The sequence below is a fragment of the Acomys minous genome, assembly GCF_964271855.1.
Source record: "Acomys minous genome assembly, chromosome: 1".
Taxonomy (NCBI): Eukaryota; Metazoa; Chordata; class Mammalia; order Rodentia; family Muridae; genus Acomys; species Acomys minous.
Window position 1 is genome coordinate 91,865,440 of NC_140483.1, and position 26,328 is coordinate 91,891,767.

Sequence of the window (26,328 nt, forward strand, 5' to 3'; positions counted from 1 at the left end):
GTATTTCCAGTCTTTTACCCCAAGGTAGAGTGTATTATTGATATAAAACTATACAACTTGCAGACAACAAAAGATAGATCTTTTTTAAATTCAAACTTTATTATAAAGATCGACTGGCCTATAATGGTCTCCCTGTGGGGCTTTTGAACACTCTGTCTGGGTCCTTCCAACCCCCCTTCTTCCATACTACTCTCAGCACTCCACCTGGTATCCAGCAGCACGTTCCAGCATCTTTCCATCTCCAAACACTGGGTAAAGTCAATCAGAGAACATCAATATTGGGCTACTATCTACGTATAAATGAGTACATATCATGCTTTTATTTCTGGGTGTGGGCTACCTCACAAAGGAATTTTTTTTCTTGTTCTATTCATTTGCCTGTAATTTTCAAGACTTCCTTGCTTTTTAATAGCTGAGTAGTATTCCATTTGTAAATGTGCCACATTTTTTTTTTATCCATTCTTTCATTGAGGCACATCAAAGTTCTTTCCAGATTCTGGCTATTACAAATAAAACTACTATGAACATATTAGAGCAAGAATCCTCGTATGATGGAGCATCTTTCATGTATACTGAAGGAGTGGTACGGCTTAGTCTTGCTGTAGCACTATTCACAATTTTTTGAAAAAGTATCAGATTGATTTCCAAAGTGGATGTACAAATTTGCACTCCCACCAGCAAAGGAGGAGTGTTCTTCTCTCTCCACATAGTTGCCATAATATCTTGTCTCTACATTTTTTATCCTTAGCCATTCTGGTAGGTGTAAGATAGAATCTCAGAATATTTTTGATTTTCCTTTCCCTGATGACTAAAGACATTGAACATTTCTTTAGGTTTTTCTCATCCATTTCATCGTCCTCTGTTGAAAATTCTGTTTAGCTATGAACCCCATTTTAAAATTGGATTAGTGGTTTGGTGGTGTTAATATCCTGAGTTATTCATAAATCTGCTTATTAGCCCTTTATCAGTTGTAGGATTGGTGAAGATCTTTTCCTAGTCTGTATGCTGTACTTTTGTTATATTGATAGTATCTTTGTCTTATAGGGTCTTTTCAGTTTCATGAAGTCTCATTTGTTAATTGTTTATTTTAGAACCTGAGCTATTATTTGTGCTCTGTATAGGAAGTTGTCTCTTGTACCAATGAGTTCAAGACTCTTCCTACTTTTTCTTCTAACAAATTTAGTGTGTCTGGTTTTATGTTGATGTCTTTTATCCACTTGGATTTTAGTTTCGTACAGTGGTAAATATGGATCTTTTAAATTTTTTTCTACATGTAGACACTCAATTAGATCAGCACCATTTGTTGAAGATGCTATCTTTATTCCATTGTGTGGATTTGGCTTCTTTGTCCAGAACTGAGTGTTTTATTTCTGGGTTGTTGATTCAATTCCATTGATCAATCAGCCTATTTCTATGCCAGTACCATGCAGTTTTTATTACTGTTGCTCCATGTAGTACAACTTGAGATCTGGAATGGAAATTCCTCCAGAAGATCTATTATTATACATGATTGTTTTAGCTATTTTGGGCTTTTTATTTTTCCATATGAAGTTGACACTTTATCTTTCAAGGTCTGTAAAGAATTGTGTAGGTATTTTGATAGAGATTGCATTGAATCTGTAGATTGTTTTTGGTAATATGGCCATTTTTACTATTTGATTCTCCTAATTCATGAACATGGGAGATCTTTCCATCTTCTCATCTTTTCTTCAATTTCTTTCTGTAGAAACTTGAAGTTTTTGTTTAACACAAGTCTTTAACTTGTTTTATTAGAGTTATACCAACATACTTTAAATTATTTGTGGATATTGTAAAGAGTGTGTTTTCCCTAATTACTTTCTCAACCAATTTGCCTTGTGTACAAGAGAGCTACTGATTTTTTAAATTAACCTGTATCCAACCATTTTGCTGAAGGTGTTTGTCAGCTGTAGAGCTCTTTGATGGAATTTTTGGAGTCACTTATGTACACTATAATATCACCTGGGAATGTGGATACTTTGATTTCTTTATTTCTTAAATGGATCCCTTGATCTCCTTTAGTTGTCTTATTGCTCTAGCTAGAACTTCAAGTACTGTTTTGGAGAGACATGAATACAGTGGACCACCTTGTCTAGTTCCTAAGTTTAGTGGATGTTACTTGAGTTTCTTTCCATTTAATTTGATGTTGGCTATTGGCTTGCTGTATATTGCCTATATTATATTTAAATATGTGCCTTATATCCCTCATCTCTCCAAGACTTAAAACATAAAATGGTATTGGATTATATCAAATGCTTTTATGGCATGTAAGGAGATGATTATGTTGTTACTCTCTGTTAGTTTCTTTGTATGGTGGATTATATTGATTCATTTTCACCATGTACTCTGAAAGACTCCACTCACTTGGGGATTGGGACATATGCTGGATTTTGCTGCTGGACCACAGGTGGAGTGTTGAGAGTGGTATGGCAAAGGGGGGAATGGGAAGACAAAAACGGTTCAGAAGTCCCACAAGGAGATGATAACAACATGTGGATCTGGACACAGGGGTCTTGCACAAACTCTTGCACCAACCAAGGACAATGACAGCAGTAAACATAGAACCCCTGGTCAAATCTAGCCAATGGACAACACATTCTCCATGACTGTGGGGAGAGCAGTCACTGCCTGTGATATGAACTGTGATGCTCCTGATTTGATCCCTTCCCCATGGTGGGGAAGCCTAGTGGCACACAGAGGGAAGTGAAGGAAGCTATCTGGATGATACATAATAGGCTGTGGTCATATATTGGGGCAGGAGTTCCCCTTCTGTGAAAGGTCTATGAGAGTTGAATAGGTTGGAAGAGGGAGGAAGTGTGGGAATGGGAAAATACAAGCAAGAGGATAACAATCGAGAGGTAATCTGAACAAAATTATAATAAATTTAAATTTAAAAATATCTTAATTTTTTTCAATACTTCAAATCTTCACATAATGTTTTCTAATACTCTTCTTTTTTCTTTTTGTTCTTTTGTCCCCTGACATATCAATCTAACCATCTTTTAAGAAACTTCTCTTTAGAGACTTTCAAGGTCTTTTCTCTTATTTTTATTATAAGAAGTTGCAATACTCTAGTTTATGAATGGATTTTGACTAACTCCAGAAACTTTGCAATTGTTTAGCTTGTATTTGAGAAGTAATATAATTTGTTATACTTGGAAGAATTTTAGTACTTATTTCTTTAGATACTTTTCTATCTTCTACTATAACATTTTGTTTCTATTGCAATCTTGGCGAAGAAGCAAGCATCCCTCTGTCTGTCCTATAGATCTAGCTGAAACCAAAATTGCAGTCTGTATTCATATCACTTCAAAGTTATTTACTTCATCGTTACACAAATATGTTGTCAAATTGAGTTAATCAATTTCCATTTCTGATTATATTTTGTTCAAGATTAATTCTCAAGGTTCATTTTGTTCTAGCATTTCATTATAGTTGCCATTATATGAAGCAACATTATTATATTTTACTTTTGGGGTGTGATACTCTTAATAGGTTTTATTTCAATAGAATAATGTGGTTGTTTACAAAAATTGAAAGCGTGTGATTCTAGTACATTTAAGATTTTTTTTGAAGCAGAAATGGCATAATGGTGTCCCCACACCAGCTTGAAGGCTCTTCTGGATGTTGTGGGAAGACCTTGTCTAAAGAAAAGAAGTCTGGATGAAGATCCAAGGTGGTGGCACTCAACATGCATGGTATATGATCTGCAGCATGGAGAGTAGGGACCCAGTTGGCAGCTACAGACTACAAGACCTGCAGAGCCCTAGCTGAGAATGGTCCGCATAGTGGAAAACATAGGTAGGTCATGACTTGTGCCATCGAATTGGCCCACATAGGACAGGTACCAAGCCCCCAAAGTCTGGACTCCTGTCCATCTTCAAGCTGCAGCCATGCTCTATATCACAGACTTGATAGCTGGGACTGAACTGTGGGCAGTGAAGCACTAGAGTGTGGAGCTTCTGTCCTGGGGAAAAATCAAGAAAAGGGGTAGATCTGGCCTCAAACTAAACTGACAGTCCAGAGAAAGACCCAGGGGCCAGCAACCATACAGACACAATATTCAAAGCTGAGCACAGCCTAGTGTGTCATGCTATACCTCTCTTTCTTTCTTCCTCTCTGACTGAAGTATGGGCCACACAGACACAGTCTGATGGCCCAGGGTAAGCCAAGAGTATGGATCTGGGATAGATCTGACTTTAGACCATCCCAACAGTCCCTGGAGGGAACCAGGGTCCACACATGAACCCAGGCAGCTGTGGACATGTTCTCCAGATATTGCTCACTATTTGCACTCTCCGGTTGACTGATATAAGGTGGCATGGTCTGAGAGCATGGGCAGAAACCTAGCCAGCTGCCCCAGCAGATTATTCCCACACACTTGGGTAGGACTGAACCAGCCTGAACCAGCCAGCTGCCACAAGCCAGCAGGGGTTCCCAAGCTCTCAGGAAGGAATGAATCATCCCGAAGGGATCAAGCAGAAACTTAGCTAGCCACCCCAACCAAGGGCACCTTTTCTGCAAGCTCAGCACAGCAGGAGCTCCTGCATGTTTTGCCAGGACTGAACTGGCCTGAGGGCATTGGGCAGAAACCCATGCAAATACCACAAGCCAGAGGACAGTATCTGCTCTCTCAGGCAGAACTGAAGCTATACCTCATTGCCTGGATGGATCAGGCAGAAGCATAGCCAAACACCACAATCCAGCAGGGGTCCTGGCACTCTAGGGTAGACTGCACCTAGGCCTCCGAAAGCCCAGTGCCTAAGGGCAGGGCTTTCAAAGCCTAGCCAAAGGCAGGATAACTGGCTTTATTTACACTACCTCAAACTTGTCCTTGGGCTGGAGAGCACCAGCACCAGCCTCTGATGAACCAGTGGGGAGCCTAGAGGTGGAGCAAAGCCTCCTGGAGCTGAAACCAGGTCATCTGCCTGATGCAAGGAAGAGTTCCCTGATCTGCACAGGTGAGAACCCTCCACCTATACACACTTACCAATGAACTGCTCTTAATGACCAGTGAAGGACTCCAGAATCTATCTCCAAACATCATAGAAAGCAAGATGATTAAAGGCCAGTGTAAAAACACAAACAAAACCCAAAACAATATGGCATCTTCAGATACCAGCTATCCCAAAAAAATTCAACCCTGAGAACTCAAATACAATTTAAGCACAAAAAAAATGACCTCAGATCCTTAATAATGAAGATGATAATGGAGGAAATGAATAAAATCTGTGAACAAAAGCAGGAAGATGTAGACAGATTGAAGACATTAAAGATGCCTAAAGAGAGGCACCAGAAGAAATTCAGGAAACTACAAACAATCAGATGAAGGAAATAAATAAAAAGTTCAAGATCTGAATATGAAAATGTAAACAATCATAAAAGCACAGACAAAAGAAAACTGGGAATGAGAGAAATTAGAGAAGAAAGCAGATAATGAAGAAATAAACTTCTTTAATAGAATTCAAGAGATGGAATAAAGAATCTCAGTCATAGAAGAAAACAATTGTAGAACTTGATACAGTCATCAAAGAAAATGTTAAAGCTGAAAAATTCCTGACACAAAAATCCAAGAAATCAAGAACACCATTAAAAGACTAACCTGAAGATAATAGGCATTGAGAAAAGAGAAAACACCTGACTCCAAGGTCCAGGAAATATTTTAAACAAAATCATAGAAGAAAATTTCCCCACTTTAAAGAAGGAGATGCATATAAACTTACAAGAGGACTACAGAACAGCAAATAGAATAGAACAGAAAAGAAAATCCTCCTGCCACATAACAATCAAAACACAAAATTTACAAAGCAAAGAAAAATTATTAAAAGCAGATATGGAAAAAGGCCAAGTAACATATAATGGAAAACATCAGGTTTACACCCAACTTCTCAGTAGAAATCATAATAGCCAGAAGGGCCTGGGCAGAGGTCCTGCAAACCCTATGAGACCACAGACGCCAGTCCAGACTACTATACCCAGTGAAACTTTCAATAACCATTGAAGGAGAAAACAAAATATTCCATGATAAAAACAAATTCAAATAGTACCTATCTACAAATCTAGCCCTACAGAAGTTACTAGAAGGAAAATTGCAGCCCAAAGTGACAAACTATATCCAAAACAACAGAAGAAATAGATAACTTCACAGTTATAAAACATACCTACACTAACACTCTACTGCAACCAATATCAAAATCAGTCTCAATTCTTCAGTAAAAAGACACAGACTAACTGAATGGACACATAAATAAGACCCAACATTCTTCTCTATTCAAGAAACACACCTCAACCATAAGGATAGACATTACTTCAGGGAAAAATGCTGGAAAAGATATTCCAAGTAAACAGACACAAGAGGCAAGCCGGCATGACCATTTTAATATCTAATAAAGTACACTTTCAACCAAGATTAATCAAGAGAGACAAGGAAGGACACTTCATACTTGTCAAAGGTAAAGTCAACCAAGATGACACCACAATTCTGAATAGCTATGTCACCAATACAATGTCCCTCACATTTGCAGAAGAAATATTAACAAAACTTAAACCATACATTAATAGTAAAATATTTCACCACAGGATAGGTCAATGAAATAGAAATTACACTGATAAATAGTGAGACTAACTGATATAATGAATCAAATGGATCTAAGAGATATATACAGAATTTTTCACCCAAACACAAAAGATTATACCTTCTTCTCAGCATCTCATGGAACGTTCTCTAAAACTGATCATATAGTAGGTCACAAATCAAGCCTCAGCAGTACAAGAAGATTAAAATAATACCTTGTATCCTATAAGATCACCATGGACTAAAGTTGGACTTCAACAATAACAGAAGCAACAAAAATCTTACACACACATGGAAACTAAAGAAGTCTTTACTTAGTGACAACTGGGTCAGGGAAGAAATTAAGAAAGAAATTAAAGACTTCCTAAAAGTGAATGAAAATGAAAGAGCAACATATCCAAATTCATGAGACACACTGAAAGCAGCACTAAGAGGAAAATTGATAGCATGAAGTTCATTCATAAAGAGATTGGAAACATCTCATATAGGCAACTTGATGATATATTTGGAAGACCCACAAAAAAGAAGCAGAAACAGCCAGGAGGAGTAGATGGCTGGAAATAATCAAACTCAGGGCTGAAATCAATAAATTAGAAACAAACAGAACAATTCAAAGAATCAATCAAACTAAGAGTTGCTTCTTTGAGAGAACAAATAAGACAGAAAAACCATTAGCCAAATTAACTAAAAGGCAAAGAGACACTATCCAAATCAACAAAATCAGAAATGAAAAGGGAGACATAATAACAGATGCTGAAGAAATCCAAAGAATCATAATGTCGTACTTCAAAGGCTTATATGCCACAAAATTTGTAAATCTAAGTGAAATGGACAATTTTCTTGAGCAATTCCACTTGCCAAAGTTGAATCAAAATGAGAAAAACAAATTAAATAGTCCTATTTCTCCTAAAGAAATAGAAGCATTCAATAAAAGTCTCTCAAGGAAAAAGAAGCTCAGGAGCAGATGGTTTCAGTACAGAATTCTACAGAATTCCAAAGAAGAGCTAATACCAATACTCTTCAAGCTACTCCACAAAATAGAAATGGATGGAATATTACCAAACTTATTCTTTGATGCCGTAGTCACCTTAATACCTAAACTTCATAAAGACCTTACCAAAACAGAGAATGGCAGAACAATTTCTCTTATGAACATTGACACAAAAAAACTCAATAAAATACTCTGAATCCAAGAACACATCAAAGATATCATTCATCATAACCAAGTTGGCTTCATTCCAGGCATGCAGAGATGGTTCAGTATATGGAAATCTATCAATGTAATACACGATATAAATAAACTGAGAGGGAAAAAAAATCGCATGATCATCTCCTTAGTTGCAGAAAGAGCATTTGACAAAATCTAACACCCATTAATGTTTAAAGTTTTGGAGAGATCAGGGATGCAAAGCATATACCTAAACATAATAAAGGCTATATGCACCAAGCCAATAGCCAACATCAAATTAATGCAGAAAAACTCAAGCAAATTATTCTAAAATCAGGGACCCAACAAGGCTACCCACTTTCTCCATGTCCCTTCATTATAGTTCTTTAAGTTCTAACTAGAGCAATAAAACAACAAAAGGTATCAAGGGGATCCAAATGGGAAATGAGAAAGTCAAATTATCCCCATTTGCAGATGATATGGTAGTATACATAAGTGACCTCCAAAATTCTATCAAATAGACCTATAGCTGATAAACACCTTCAGCAAAGTAGCTGGATAAAAAATTAATTAAAATAGTAAGTAGCCTTCCTGTAGATAAATGACAATTGTCCTGAGGAAGAAATTAGGGGAACTATACCCTTCACCATAGCCACAAGCAATATAATGTATCTATAATAACTCTAACCAAGCAAGTAAAAGACTGTTTGAAAAAAACTTCAAATCTCCTAAGAAGGAGATTGAAGATGACATCAGAAAATGGAAAGATCTCCCTTGTTCATCAATTTGGAGAATTAGCATGGTAAAAATGGCCATTTTACCAAAAGCAATTTGCAGATTCAATGCACTCTTTATCAAAATATCTATAAATCTTTTTTAAGACAATGAAAGATCAACTTTCAACCTCACATGGAAGAAAACCCACAATAGCTAAAACAATCCTGTACAATAAAAGATTCTCTGGAGGAATCTCCATATCTAATCTCATGCTGTGCCATAGAGCCACAATAATTAAAACAGCATGGTATTGGCATAGCAATAAGTGGTTTGACCAACGAATTTGAATTGAAGACCTAGAATTAAATCAACACATATATGGACACTTAAATTTTGACAAAGAAGCCAAATCTATTCAATGGAAAAAGGATAGCATCTTCAGCAAATGGTGCTGGTCTAACTGGGTGTCTATATGTAGAAAAATGCAAGAAGATCCATATTCATCACAATGCACAAAACTCAAGTCCAAGGGGTTTAAAGAACTCAACATAAAACCAGACCCACTAAATCTGTTAGAAGAAAAAGTGAGGTAAAGCCTTGAACTTATTGGCACAGGATACAACTTCCTTAACAGAACTCCAACAGCCCTGGCTCGAGGGTCAACAATTAATAAATGGACTTCATAAGGCTGAGAAGCTTCTCTTAAGCAGAAGACACTGTCAATACAGGAAAGTGAGAGTCTACAGACTGGAACAAGATCTTCACCATCTCTACATCTGACAAAGAAACAATATCCAAAATTTGTAAAGAACTTAAGAAATTAAATACAGAACCAAATAACCCAATTAAGAAATGATGCTTACAGCTAAATAGATAATTCTCAACATAGGAATATCGAATGGCTGGGAAACACTTAAATAAATACTAAACATCCTTAGTCATCAGATAAATGAAAGTCAAACTACTCTGAGATTCCATCTTTTACCCATAAGAATGGCTAAGATCCAAAACTCAAGTGACAGCATATACTGGAAAGGATGTAGAGAAAGAAGAACACTCTTTCATTGCTGGTGGAAGTACAAACTTGTACAACCACTTTGGAAATCAATCTGGCACTTTCTTAGAAAGCCAGGAATAGGGATACCTCAAGACCCAACTATTCCACCACTTGAAATATACCCAAAAGATGTTCCACCACCCAAGGACATATGCTCAACCATGTTCATAGTAGCCTTATTCATAATAGTCAGAACCTGTAGACCACAGAGATATCCCTCATGCGAAGAATAGATAAGGAAATTGTGGTACATTTATACTATCAAATAGTACTCATCTATTAAAAACAAGGAAGTCTTGAAACTTGTAGGCAAGTGGATGGAATGAGAAATGAGCAACCTGATGAGTTATCCTAGACCCAGAAAGATACACATAGTATATACTCACTTATAATTGGACACTACACAAACAGAAATGTCCCCAGAAAATCCTCACTTAATAGGAGATTGGGATAGATACTGGGACTTCCTATTGGTACCCCAGATGAGATAGGTAAGGGAGAATGGGGAAATAGAAGGATCCAGAGTGTCCTAGGAACCTAGAAGAAGACCATTAAGGCTGGTGGATCTGGACCCAGGGGAGTCTGCTCAAACCACTGTACCAACCCAGGACAATGCATGCAGTAAACCTAGAATGCATATACAGATCTATCCAATAGACAGTACATTCTTCACAGTTGTTTGGGAGAGTAGGGATTGCTTCTGACATAACTCTGGTACCCCCTATTTGACCACTTCCCCTTGGTGGAGAGACCTGGTGGCCTTCAGATGAAGGGTAAGCAGGCTACAGGAATGAGACTTGAGAGGCTGTGATCAGACGGTAGGGAGGAGGTCTCCTTCTGTTACAGAGCTATGGGAGAGGAATAGGATGAAAGAGAGATGGAGTAGGGAACATGAAAATATAACTGAGGGGATAATAATTGAGATGTAATCTGAATAAACTACTTATATAATTAATTAATTAATTGATTAATTAACTAATTAATATTTTCTATGCATTGTTTTCTAAGGCTCTGGCAAAATTTTCTCTATCTTAAAATTATTTGTACTTAGGTATTTTAAACTGGAGAATTTCAATATTGTAACCAATGTGATACTAGCTTCCTCTAATACAAATTTATTCATTTCTTTCTTCATATGAATTTCTAATGGTCTTGTCAGGTTTGATACTAGTTATTTGTTCAGCAATTTCTCTGTACTAATGCTCTAGGTGGTCTATTCTAATTCAGTATACTTTGGGAATATATATTATCTTTTTAATAACCGTGTTTAATTTTAAAGTTGCTACTTCATAGTTTCCTCAAGGTATATATCAAACAGCTGAAGATTGGTTATTTGTCTCTGCCCCTCCTATGTCTGTTGTTTTTACCTTCTCAGTTGTATCCTTAGAAGTTTCCCTGTGCTCTAATTTCAAGAGGTTTGTAAAATAGGTTTAGAATTGATTTCCTTTTCACAGGCCTTCTGCTTCCTAAATTCTTCATATGCCTGTGACATTTTGTCTCATGGCCAGGAAGAGGTTGGAGATTTTCAGAGTCCCTTGTAGTTGTGCACTTCTCCAGGTTCATATTTGCCCCCATTGATCTCAAACCTGTGACATCAATGTCATCCTAACATTCCTTATTTATTTTGCAGTACTGACCTGGGAAGGCAGTAACTTCTAATGATGTGAATGAATCAAACCACACCTCCATGCCTAAAGTGGAATTGCAGATTTGAACAGATTAGGCAAGCAAAATACTCATTATGAAAAATTTGTTTAACATTGATGCTTAGTGTGATAGAGTTTGTGCCACCACTGAACTGTAGAAAGGCAAGATTTGGTATTTGTCCCCAGTTAAGCTTTTCAGAACCACTGTCACCCTGAGTCTCCATAGCTTACATTTTATAAAAGATTTGCACTGTAATCTGATTTTTATTTTAATTTCCAGAGACATTTTGTTGCATTTAATAATTTTGCTCAATTTTTTTCATATGAGAATAGTTTTATTTAGCTCTTTTGTCAGACATTCAAGAAATCAAATTAGTACATCGTGAATGTGCTGGTTTGAGTGAGAATACTCACCAAAAGCTCATGTATTTTAATATTTGGTACACAGTTAGTAGAAATATTTTGGTGAACATTAGGCGGTGTGGCTATGTAGGAGGAAAGGTGACAATGGTTTGAGGCTGCACACTTAATATAGCATGGTTTAACAATTATTGATCTTTCATTGCTTTATGTTAGCATAGAAAGCACATCTGTCAGTAATTCTACTTCAATTATTTCTCTATTATTGGAAAGATCATGAGTATCTTATTTTCTTATCTGTAATTATTTTCTCTCTTACCTAAAGTGAGTACCAAAACAAAACAAAAAGTGAAAGACACTTTTTCTTTTTAAAATTATTGCGCATATATGTGAATTTGAGAGCTACCACTCAATCTGGTTAGAGGACAATTTTGTGAAGTAGGATTCTCTTCTACCTTTATATGGGAAAAAAAAACTTTAAAATGCACTGTTGTACTCTCTTTCACGGTAAGACATAAAATTATATTCTAAGTTAGATGAATTTCAAATCACAATTGCTCAATGAACTATCCATTATCTTTTATTGGAGTAAGAATGTTTTATGAAAAGTCATATTTTAAAAAATTATTTAAGGTATCCCTCTTAATTTTTTATTAATTCCTTAGAAGTATATCTGTCAATCATCTAGGGTTTCATTTGGTTGCCCAAGGTGGCTGCAAGGGCTATAGAACAGCATTTATTTTCATAATGCACTCAAAATATATGACATTCTTGATATGTAAAAAAGAGAATGATGGATCTGTACAATTAATAATACAGCAAATATTCTCTATAACAACAGAATAAATATGACATAGCTCAGATAGATAAGTATGCAACTGGATAAAAGAAGAAAAGAAAAAGAAACAAAGGTATACATAGATAGATAGATAGATAGATAGATAGATAGATAGATAGCAAAAAAGAGACTAGTTGATTATTGACTTGTAAGAAAATTTTACATGTATCTATGGAGACTTGAAATTCAAAAACTGTCATATTAGATCCATATACAGAAACTCAATAAAAGTTGTGGTTTGCATCCAAATGTCTCTTGCTAGCATCATTTCTTCTTTTGACAAAGTTAGGGTTTTTATACTATAGCTTTAAAATGATTTGTTGACAATTTCCTATATTATGGATGATAAGGTGCTTTCCTCAGTGTCCACTGAATTAAATCCTGACTATATCTAGAAGTGTATCCTTAGCAAAATCCAAACAGATTTGACCAAAGACCTGAATGTGCAATAGACAATATGCACATGAAATTATCTATCGGTGTGCCATTATTTACAGCATACATTATAATGTGACTTCTTTAGACCTACCATTGGTTAAATAAAGACATGGAGACTTATTAATTTTTATAAAAGCTTAGGCTCTTATCTCTGTAGGCTCTCAGATAGCTCACATAATTTAACCCAACGAATCCTGGCCTACTTCCCATCAGGTCTTTACCTCTCTGCACTGTCTCATGTCTTCTACTTGCACTTCCCGCTGGTGAATCTTCTCCTGTGTGCCACTGGTTTTTCCTCAGAGTCCCTCTCTCACTCAGAAGTTCCTGATCAACTTTGGTCATCAGGTCTTTATTAAAGCCAATCCAATACAATCTTAGATTGCCTTAGGCACATGAGGAAAGAACAAATATTTATAAAATATATGACGGGTGATGGGATATAGCTCTCTGCCCATGTAGTAATAACAACTGGCTATACAAAGACACATTTTTACAAAATGTACCTCAACAATACAGACTTTTGCACTTTAATTGAGCCCAGTCTGTAGACAGCCATGCACACAAAGCCCATATTTTTAAAATTGATTCTTCTAATTTATAAAATTAAAATTGCATCATTTTCCCATTCACTTTCATTGCCTCAAACTCTCTAATATGTCCAATCTTACTCTTTCATATTCATGGATTCATGGCCTACGTTTTACTAGTTATATATTTTTATATACAAACACAACTATATATTTTAGGTACATACATAGGGTCTTTTCAGTCTATAAAAATGTACTTCTGTGACTGAGTAAACATGAGCTACTTGATCAAAACAATAGACAGGACAAAACTATGGAGAAGGAAATGCTCAGGAGGCTTTCAACCATAGGCAACTAATGAATGCTAAGAATGGGAGAAATAGTCTTCCTCAGAGAAAAGTACACCAATTAGTAATCCAATAACATGCGGCCAACCTTCAAAGCATGCATACAGGTAATATGATCATCATTTTTAAATTGATTTCTTGCATGGGTGCAGAAATTTTAGAACTTCTTATTTTATAAAGATAATTCTTTAGGGTCAATGTGACTTATGTAGATTTTGATGTGCTCTATAGATAGGAAATCACATTGTATTTCTGATCACTCACTATTTCATCAGATTTAATAAAATACTCCAGAAATAAAACTGACAATATCCTGTCATGAGAGCATTAAGGAAAAGTAAAGTTCTCTTATTCGACATTCCACTAATTGCTATTTGGAAGAGGTATTCATGAGAGTTTAGAGACCAAAGAGGTCTTATTAGTAGAATAAGCTTAACAAGCCATGGCTAACTTTACTTTTTTTTTAAACTGTGTTATGACCATGAACAACACAAGTGTGCACTGTGATTTTTATTATTAAATAAGAAGTTATCATATACACTTTCCCCAAACTGTCCTGACTTGGAAACCTTATTGCTTTTAGAATAGCATATAGAACCAACCAGTCTCTAAAAACATAGTAAAAAAGATATCTTTGTGCTTTAAAAAATACATAATTTAAATTTTTTGTTGTATACTCATATACAATAACATATTCATATATATTATAATATTGTATTTCTTCAATGAAAATCTGTTTTCAGTGATATGATATTTAATGAGTATATTACCATGTGAATGACTTAGCAAAACTGAATTTTCTGTTTCTTATGGATATCTTTCCAACTGTGTATATAATGATGATGATGATGATGATGATGATGATGATAATAATAATAAATCTAGTAACTCTCAATAGCCTTTAAGAAGATAATTTGAATTTGAATATTTCAATACTGACTGAATATGTCACTTGCTAGTTATGGGACAATTCAAAATATTCTTTTCCATGTTTTTGTTACCAATATATAAAAGCACTAATAATTTTTGGAGTTGATTTTGTATTGGACTATTTTTCTTAATTCTTTTTAAAATTCTGATAACATAATAACATTTCTATGTTTTTATTATTAAATCTAAAGTATACCTTTTGGGTCTCATCAGATTTTGCTGTAAGCAATTAGGTTATTTGTTATTAAAATCAGTTCTTTCTCCTTTTCTATACATCCTCCAAAGTATATGTACATATGTGTGTCTGTGTTACAAAGTAATATTTCTGCTAAATCTTCATAGCAGCTTAAGATCTGTGGAATTCAGATACTTCTACCTTTTAACCTGATATAATATATTATCTTGTACTAGTTGAAGGGTCGGTAGGAATTCAATGATGCTTCAGTACCAATTCTGTTATCTCTTGCTCTTTCTCTCCCTCTCTCTCCTCTCTTTGTCTTTATGATATGATCACACTGATTCAGCCACACTTGGTTTTTCAAACGTTATGATAATCAGTATATACACTCCTCCTTATTACATACCTCTTTTATTTGCTCAAATGCAGAAGAAGTAGCCCTCCTCTCATTGAAAATCATTATTTCTGAGATTTTGATGCATTTACCTTTACACAAACTCTTAGAGGTTTCATGTATTTAAAATATTTTTTTCTGATTGTTTATCTTGTTAAGATGTTAAACATTCTTTTTTATACTTGTTTTACTAATATTTGAGAACTTCATACTTGAATACTGTATTTACATAATATCCACTCATACTCTCCAAATTCTAGCTCTTCAGATCTGCTTCATTACCTGTCCATTATTTTCCTTATTAATTATTATTTTTACATGTACCCATATATGTAAATATATAAATACACACACACACACACACACACACACACACACACACACACACACACACAAGCATATACCTCCAGCTTTAAGCATTAGTTAGAGTGGTTGTGTTCTAGATAGTCAAATGCAGAGAAATACTATTATCTATAGACTGTATTCTAAGTAGAAGCAGAGCATATATATATAGACTTATTTAGCCTATCTCAAAGAATTATTATGAGCAATGAGTTTTTTATTCCTTTTGTTTTTAAACAATGGACATACTTATATATTTGATGCAATTATCAATCAAATGAGTATTTGCATTTTAAAATATTATTGTTTCAGTGAGAATTTAAATGTAGTGCTTCTTAGCATAATATAACTGTCATTATCCTTAAAGAATAAAGTATTAAATGTATCATCTTAGCACATAAATGAAAATGTGCATACAAACAAGAGGATTTATAGGAACAGCAATATGCACTAAATTCCAGATATACTAAATGTGTCTATTTGATGATCTAAAATCCTATGTTTGGGTACATATAATGATTGCTCAGTATTGAAGGGAGTTGGTTCTAGAATGTAAAAATCTGTAGATGCTCATTATTTACATAAGATATGACATACAGCCTCCTGTGTCCTATAAATTAGCTTAGACACCAAATAATACATAATAAAATGCATTTTCTACAAAGATGTCTGCTCCAATATACATTTCATGGACTAAAGTAACAGAGGAAAATGTCTATAAATAATCAGTACAGATGAAATTTAATTGAATCCTTAGATGTAGAACTGGTAACTATGACAAGCTTACTTCTCACAGAAATTTCAAAAAGTGTAGTGGGAATATACTGGTTAGAATGATAGTGGTTCCCATAGTCAAAGTGGAGTGGAATTATATGAAAAGATTGGAAGGATTAGGAAGTGCAGCCTTGTTAGAGAAGTGTGTCATTGGGGTGACGGTTGAGATTCAAAAACCAGTGCCAAGGGCCAGACATGGTGGCGAACGTCTTTAATCCCAGCACTCAGGAGGCAGAGGCAGGCAGATCACTGTGAGTTTGAAGCCAGCCTGTTCTACAAAGCAAGTCCAGGATAGTCAAGGCTACACAGAGAAACCCTGCTTCAAAAAACAAACAAACAAACAAACAAAGGAAAAAAGAAAAATAGGCCTGTGCCAATTGAAATCTCTAGTCTGTCTCTCTGCCTCTTCTTCTCTGTCTGTCTGTCTGTCTGTCTGTCTGTCTGTCTCTCCCTCTCTCTCTCTCTCTCTCTCTCTCTCTCTCTCTCTCTCTGTTTATACATCAGGATATAGAACTTTCAGCTACATGTCTAGCACCATGCCTACCTGTGTGCAACTCATTCTCCCCACTATGATGACTAACATCTGAAACTATAATTAAGGCCACAATTAATACTTTCTTTTATAAGACTTTCCTTGGTTTTCGTGTGTGAAGCCAGAACCATGGGATTGGGGAGCTAACCTTGAGTTATAGTGGGATTGAAGCATGTCCAAACCCCAGCTATTTTGTCCTGAAACAGGCAGGAGTAATAATGCTATCCCCGACCCCTGCCCTCTGCCCTGCACAGCACCAATGTTGTCTCCTTTCCTCTCCTCTTTTGAGATCATATCCAGCTGCACCTGAAATTCCTCTTCATGAAAAAGAGACATTCCCAGAATCCTGCCCCCTTGGCAATAATGTACTCTCACCAGAAAGCTACTACTCATCCCTAGTGGTTTAAGCAGCCTTTGTTCTCCCCATTAAACAAGCTATTTTACTGAAACTTGTCTCCCGAGAGGCTATTCTTATGAGCTCACTGTTGCCTAAGGTCTCTTTCACCCCAAGTCCTTCCTGCCCCCATGTCCCTTCTCAGGCTTCACTGGTCACAGTTGCCTCCTCATCTCACCGTAATGGGCAGGGAAATGGAGCCTGAACCACAGATGGCACCTCAAAGTCAGACACAGAGATGGCCAGTATACACATAAGGAAGCTGATTTCCTGAGGGGACTTTGAATGGCCCATGTCCTGCCTCCTTTTGCAAAGTCCTGGCAGTCTGTTTTTTCCTTCTATCTCTTACTTTTCGTTTATGCCAGTAGGAGAAGCTGGGCAACTGACACCCTCTGGCCAAGGATACTACTTAGCGTTGATAGACAGCCCTCAGGCCACTTATACATCACCCATAACCCCTTATGTTTTTTTGTGTTTGAAAAAAAAACACAACTCACTTAAAAAAAAGACCAGATAAAATCACTCACAGCAGTCTCTGGTTTCTCTGAAATTTATAGATGAGCATGCATCTAGGACTCTTGGGAATTTCCTGTGGAGATGCACCGCACCCTCATGAAGGTTCTTTTTAGATATTGGCACTTAAAAGTCTTTCTCTAACATGGGAAACTCCTCTCATCAAAAGCAATCCAAGGAACCTCCAGGATTGCAGCACGTAACACACAACTTGCTTGGTCAGCAGGACAGCAGTAATTATTCATCAACCTAAGGACTGCTCTGAGAAACAAAGAACACCAGAACTAGTGACCCACAGGTGAAAGGGGTCCAAACTGTGTGGAAAATGGTTGGGTGCAGCCTCTGGACACCCAGCAAAACCACAAAGTCCCTGGTCCCCACAGAAATGGGCATACAGCCTCCAAAGGCATCCTAATATCTAATAAAATAGACTTTCAACCAAAACTAATCAGAAGAGATAGGAAACGACACTTCACACTCATTAAAGGAAAAATACAAAAGGATGAAATTTCAATCCCGAACATCTATGCCCCCTAAATGCAGGATTACCCATATTCATTAAAGAAACATTATTAAGCTTAAATCTCACATTGATCTCCACACCTTAATAGTGGGAGACTTCAAAACCCCACTTTCAACAATAGATACATCATTGCAGGGGAAACTAAATGGAGAAGCAGTAAAACTAATAGACATCATGAATCAAATGGACCTAACTAATATATACAGAACTTTTCACCAAAACACAAAAGAATTCACCTTCTTCTCAGCACCCAATGGAACCTTCTCCAAAATCAACCATATGCAACCCAACTAGTTTACACAAGAGTGAAAAAAGGTTAAAGGGAAAAAAGAGTGAACCTTCCATTCCATGGGACAGGTCCCTTGGTGTCACTGGCCTGCAAGCTGGTCCAGCCTGTTCACTGATCCTTTTCCGGATCCACATGTGCTCAAGCCAGGTCTCAGCCTGCTGCTCTTCTCTGTCCTCTCTGCCTGCCTGTCTCTCATGTGAAAGGGGTGGTCTCCCTCTCCCATTGAGGGTCAATTAGAAACACAATAGTCCAGGTGGAGTCACTTGGGTCTGCTTCCTGAATTCCAGGCCCAGGATGGCTCCACCCAGTCTATCTCAAGGTTAATCTCAGGGAGTATCCATGGTGTGTCTAAGGACAAAGCACACCAAGACTGCTTTCTCCTGTGACAAAGCTCACAATCCTTCCCACACAATAAAATACCCACAAACCGAACCCAAGGACACATAAAAAATATCATTCTCCATGACGAAGTAGGCTTCATTCCTGGCATGCAGTGGTGGCTTAATATACAGAAATCTATCAATGTAATTCATCATATAAGCAAACTGAAAGAAAAAAAAAAACACTATCAACTCCTTAGATGACGAAAAAGCATATGACCAAATCCAATATACATTCTTGTTTAAAGTCTAGGAGAAATCAGAGATACAAGACACATACCTCAACATAATAATGTCAATATAGAGCAAGCCTATGTTCAACATCAAACTAAATGGAGAGAAACAAATCAATTCCACAGAATCAGGAACATGACAAGGTTGTCCACTCTCTCCATGTCTCTTCAAAATAGTACTTGAAGTCCTAGCTAGAACAATAAGAAAACAAATAGAAAGCAATGGGATAAGAAAGAGTCAAACTATCAGTATTTGTGGATGGCATGATGGTATACATAAGTTACCCTAAAAATTCTGCCAAGGAAATCTTGCAGCTGATAAACACCCTCATCAAAGTGGCTGAATGAAAAACCAACTAAGAAAATCAGTATCCCTGCAGTATACAAATGACAAATGGGCTGAGAAAGAAACTAGGGAAACCACACCTTTCCAAGTAGCCACATATAACATAAACTATCTTAGTGTAACTCTATCCAAGCAAGTGAAAGACTTATATAAAAAGAACTTCAGTCTCTAAATAAAGAAATTGAAGAAGATATTAGAAGATGGAAGGATAGCCCATGTTCATGAATCAGGAGAATCAACATAATAAAAATGTCCATCTTACCAAAGGCAATTCACAGATTAAATGCAATTCTCATTATTATTTTAACACAATTCTTTACAGACCTTGAAAGATCAATTCTCAATTTCAAACGGAAAAACAAAAACAAAAAACCATAATAGCTAATAAAAGAACTTCTGGAGGAATCACCATCCTGGACTTCAAGCTGTACTCTAGAGCAACAGTAGTAATAATAGCATGGTACTGGCATGGAAATAGACTGGTTGATTAGTGGAATAGAACAGAAGACCCAGAAATAAAAACACACACCTATACTATGAACATTTGATTTTTTACAAAGAAGCAAAAACCATACAATGGAAAAAAGACAGCATCTTTAAGCAAATGGTGCTGATCTAACAGGATGGCTGCATGGAGAAAATGCAAATAGACCCAAATTATCACCATGTACAAAGCTAAATTCCAAGTGGATTAAATACCTCAATTTAAAACCAGATACACTAATCTGTTAGAACAAAAAGTGGAGAAGAGCCTTGAACTCATTGGCACTGGAGACAATTTCCTGAACAGAACACCAATAACTCAAGCTCTAAGAAAAACAATAAGTGTGACCTGATGAAATTTAATAGCTTCTGTTAAGGGAACAGTCAACAGAACAAAAAAGAGCCTACAGCCTGGGACAAGATCTTCACCATCCCTATGTTTGATAAAGGGCTAATACCACAAATACATAAACTACTCAAGAAATTAACACCCACAAACCAAATATCCTAATTAAAAATGATGTACAGAGCTAAAGAGAGAATACTCAACAGCGGTATACTGAATGGCTAAGAAACAAATAAAGAAATGCTCAACATCCATAGTCATCAGGGAAACACGAATCAAAATGGCTCTGAGATTCCATCTTACACCTATCTAAATGGCTAAATTAAAAAATTCATGTGATAGTACATGCTGGCAAAGATGCAGAGAAAGGGGAACACACCTCCATTGCTAGTGGGAGTGCAAGCTTGTACAACCACGTGAAAATCAATCTGACCAATGTAAGACCCCCAGCACGGTGGTCTTAACGTGGAGACCCCCACCAAGAACCAGTGAGACCAAGGTTCCGGTTGCAACACACAAGAGGCTTTATTGTAGGGGGACAGGTACCCGGGCGTCTCAGTCTCTGGAGAGCCTGGCGCTGCCGAGCGAGTCTTTCGGGGGGCCTTTTATAGGGATTTTAGCGGGAAGCGCGGGTACAGAAGCGAGAAGCATAGTTACAGGGCTCTGATTGGTAAATTTAAATGAGGCAAGGTTATGGCCCGGTCATTAGATGGGCTCTAGGAACAGGGGAGTTTACCCGTTCTCTGGGCCAGGTGGCCGACCATAATTATCTTGTTTGACAAGGACAAACTGTTTCTGTTATCTCGGCATGTTTTTATCTTTCTCCTCTGGGCCCCAGGCCTTATCTTATCTCGGGAACCTATTATTCTAGTCTTGCCTTGCAAGATAGCGTTACTGCTGCTATGCTTGCTATGGCGGGTGCACAGGGGAGGGGGTCTTACAACCCTATCTCAAAATATTGAGAATAAGTCTACCTCAAAACCCAGGCATACCACTCCTGGGTATATACCCTAAAAATGGACTACTATACAAAAAGGATATTTGCTCAACTATGTTCATAGCAACCTTGTTTCTAATAGTCAGAATCTGGAAGCAAACTAGATGTCCCTCCACTGAAGAATGAATAAAGAAACTATGGTTCATTTACACAATGGAATACTATTCAGCTGTCAAAACCAAGGAAATCCTCAAGTTGCAGGCAAACGGATTGAACTAGAGACAATCATCCTGAGTGCAATAAGCCAGACCCAGAGAGACATGCGTGGCATGTACTCACTCATAAGTGGATGTTAGCCAATGAATTAAGGATAACCACATTACAATACAGAGACTGATGTGACAACCAAGGTCCATGTAGGATGTATGTAGACCTAGACAATCTGCTCAGATGTAGTAAATAGGCTGCACAGTCTCCTTGTGGGTTCCACAATATGAGGAGTAGGGACTTCTGACATGGACTAGGGCCTCTTGATGTTGATCACTTCCCCTGTGACAGGGTAGCATTGCCAGGCCTCAGAAGAAGAGGTCACAGGTAGTATAGATGACACTGAATAGGATGAGGTTAGATGTTAGGGGAGAGAACTCCCCTTTCTGAGGACTAGGTGTGGGAGAGAGAGTGGATAAGGGATGGGATGGGATCAGGAGGTGAAGAGTGAGGGACTACAATTCGGATGTAAAGAGTTCAAATTGCAGAACAGGTAGGCAACTTATATTGCTAATCTTACCATATGGGAACAGATCTGAGACTGGCTGAGATACAAATGTCTATGCATAGACAAGGCTTTGTGTTGGTCATGGATTCCCTTTGACTTTTATTAGATGCCTTTCTTCATATGGCATGAGTGAAGATTTGCAGATGTCTTACTTCTGCTCATACGAAGAGCAGAGAACCACCTTTAATGGTTCTGTGCATTCGTCACACCTCATACAATTATAATGTTAGAACTATATAATGCTTGTGAGAAATTTTATGTTTTCAGGTGCCATCGCTCCCTTAGCAATATATGTGAAAGACTGCTTTTTTCTGTTCCTATCCATGCAAAGTAATGCTAACACTTTGTGTTCTCATTCCCCCAATTAACAACTCTGGGCAAACCTTAAGACATAAGTGGACAGTACTCCCCCAAAGGATAGAAAACAGTCACACCATCTGCCAGGAGGCCATTGTCATGGATTTAAGGCCTTACTTAGACAAAGATCTTCATATTTATCATTATATGGATGATATCTGTCTTGGTGTGGGGAGACTTTTTGGCCTTTCTCTTCCAACTTAAGAATCAATTACTATCCTCCCTATTATCCCTAGAATTTAAAATATCTCCCCATGAAATACAACTTATTCTGCCCATCTCATTATTGGAAACAGAAATTTTCCTTACCTCAATACACCCTCTTAAACCTACCCTTTCTTTCTCTGAATCCTTAACTCTAGCCTCCCTCCAAAGCTTTTTGGGAAACCTTTAATTGCCTTTGACCATAGCTTTTCCTCACCACCAGTCTCCTATAGCCTCTCTTTGATCTCCTAAGAGGGAATAAAACCATCTTCTTTCCAAAAGCTCGCTCTTCTGTTTTTCTTATAATAGCATTATCAGTCCCTGTGCTAACTTCTCCCACCATTTTTGCACCCCCATATCGGTTATCTCACAGGTCATCCTGTAAGAGTCTGAAGAAGTTGGCTGGTGGCTGGGAGGGGACTGGACACACAAAGATCTTCATTCCCTGCTTGTCAGGTTCAGCATGGCTATATCAACAGGAGCAAGATTTGGATGCTCAGCATTCTTGATACAGACATAACACCTGGCTGATGACGTCAGGATAACATTAACCAGGGCATGCCCTCCACCTCAGACAGCTTTGGGTCCGTCCAGCACCAGATTACCTCCCTCAAAGGGGTTACCTTACGAATTAAGAGCAGGGACTTTTGTCATACTGGGGGAGAAATGCTTTTTCTATGTTAATGAATCTGGGATAGTAGAACAAAGCATACAGGTACTTAAGAATCTCCAATTGATGGCATTTCCAGATATGCCTCAGATAACTCCACTAATGGAATTGAACCCTTCTGGTAGCTTGACTTCTTCCCTTCCTTGGACCTATGGTGGCAATTGGGACCTTCTCCCTCCTGGAGGACTGGTTCACTCCATTTCTAAAACAGCAAGTAAGAATCATTGCCAAAATCATCACTATCCAGGTTCTGATTCAATAACAAACTATTTTTAACCTAGAGTCACCTAGAGGCTGTGATAATACCTTCCTGTTATAAAATGAAAAGTGACAGATGTTGGCTGGGGAACTGTGGGACCAGGGGTATCAGGTCCAGAGTAAAACTGGGCTGGAGGCATGTCCAAACCCAGGAAATCCCACCGTGAGATCAGCAAGAGTAGAGTCACTCCCTGCCCCCACCCAGTACCCCTGACTTGCCTGTCCTGGAGCATGTAGACCTGTGTTGCCACCCGCCCCCAAAGGAAGTCACATAGCCTGGTAGCCAGGTTAAACTTCTTCTCCCCCTATACAGTCATATCCAGGAGCACCGGAAATCCCTCCTCAGGAAAATGAGGTATCCCCTCTACTCTGGTCTTGACTAACAATGTACACTCACCCACAAAGCCTCTACCCACCATCTAAGCTTCTAACCTTCATACAATTTAGTCTTCTCCAAACATGTACTTTGAAGCATTCAGTCCCGTCTCCATCTTCTAAACTAGGTCTAGAATGTTTTCAGCCTTTGAGACTTACTGTTGAATAAGCTAGCCTTTTTTCTGTGTTTTCTGTATGTTGGCTAACTGATTCAACTCAGCTGTTCTAGCTCAAACTTCTCTCCAAGCTGGCTGATTCGAATTAGCTTCTCTCAGATTCTGGATGAATTTCTCATCTCGTAAAATTTCCCTCTGAACTCCATAAACTGAACTGCACTGACTGTAAGGATTGAATGCGTGAAATCAGCTGAATACAATTGCATTCAACAGAACTGCACTGGACTCTACTGTGCTTCCTCCATGAACTTTCCTGCTTTCTACTCTCCATGTGCTGCTCTTCAGTAGCTTCCTTTTCCTGTCTGTTTCTATGACAGTTAGGCATTATGTCTGACTCACTCTGTCAAATGTCTGTCTAGTTTGTCACTTTGTCCCTCAATTAAAGTGACCACATGGAAAGGACTTTGATCAGTATGATTAAATTTTTTATTGTCCTTTTTCTTCTTCTGGTACTTAGACTTAAATTTTTGAGCTTTTGAGCAACTATAGGGTGAAACTTTAATTTGAATTAATGCTGCTAAAGATGTATAAAGAATAGAAACTATCTACTAATAAATCATAAAGACTCAACCCCTTTGGGGATCCCATTTTTATCCCATGTACCCACACTGGGGTTTGCAGCTATCTGTAACCATGTAACCAGATATATGACAGCCTCCTCTGTACCCCCCAGGATATTTCATACACATGGTATATTGACACACATACAGGGAATACCCATACATGTAAAGTAAAATAAAAGAAAATAATTTTAAAAATAGTGCAACAATGTTTTATAAATAAATTTACAATTTGGATTCATTTAAAAGATCTAACTACAATACAAAGTTACATACTTTGCATAGAGGCAACTCTTCTGGCAAAGCAATTCTTTTCAAGGAAAAGAAAACAGTATTCAAGGGAGAGAATATATTCACAGCCTGCACTACAGAGATGCAGAGAGCTTTTAAGCCGGCAGTAATTTTAGAGGTTGATGGCTAGGCTTTGTTCAAAAGCATGTAGCAAAATCAGGCTGAGCAGATGGAATCCCATCTGCATGGTGTCTATGTCTGTGCAGTTATATTGTATAATGTGCTGATGCATAAAAATCTATAAATAGCTCTGCAATTTAGTAGCCCTCTCACATTCTAATCATTAGAAAATCTTAAAAATTTCATCTAATTCCCTAAGTTACAAAGAGTACCTGTTTGCCTCTGCACTTAGGGTGCTTCTTGACAGCAATATCAATATGATTATCATGGTTTCTGCTCTGCTCTAGGAAGGGAAAAAAGATGAGTACAATAAGGCTAGATACTTTAAAATATGTAGCCTCATGGAGTTTGAAATTTTTTTTTCTTAAGCAATGACAAAATATCAATCGCCAAGCTTTAGTTTATTTAGCTAGTAAAATGATGCAGACCATTAGCTTCAAGCCCTTTTCTGAGAAATAGGGGACGGGGGGTGGGGGAAGAGTAGAGGAAGGATGGGACTATGATCAATATGTAAACTGAATGCATTAATTAATTAATTAATTAAGAATGGATACTTAATAATGTATTTTCTGAGATATATATATATATATATATGTACATACATACATACATACATACATACATACATACACAAACAAACATATATAATTCACATAAGGAGAATCCTTGGTGATTTTTTTCTCCTATGGGAAATAAAAGAAAAATTACATGAGTCATGTGAGACATTATAGGAAAATCCACAATGCAGAAATCACATCTCATAGCTACTTAATCATTAAGTTGGCAATTCTCAAATGTTAAGTGTCTGCATCAGGCTGTGTAATTTTGAACAATTAATCTCTTTGTCTAAGATTTTTAATTACTTTTATCACTAGAGTTTTTTAAGAGCTAGTAATAAATGCTGAGATAAAGATAACATAGAGGTCTATTGACACACTATAAGGGTTGAGGGGATATTAGATAGGTTGATACAGATGGTGTTATTAGTGACCAAGATACCAGCTAACACTGCTATAAATGCTTGTCCATAAACATTTACTGTCACATCTTCTTAAAAATGGTACATCGTCTGGCAAGATGGCTTATCGAGTAAGAGTAACTCTTTCAGAGTTTGACAACCTAGGTATTGGGACCCAAGCTCAATCCTCAGAACCCAAAGTAGAAAAATGGAGAATTGTTTCTCAAAGTTCTCCTTGACCCCACAAATATGTAGTGACATTATGAGGAACACACACACACACACACACACACACACACA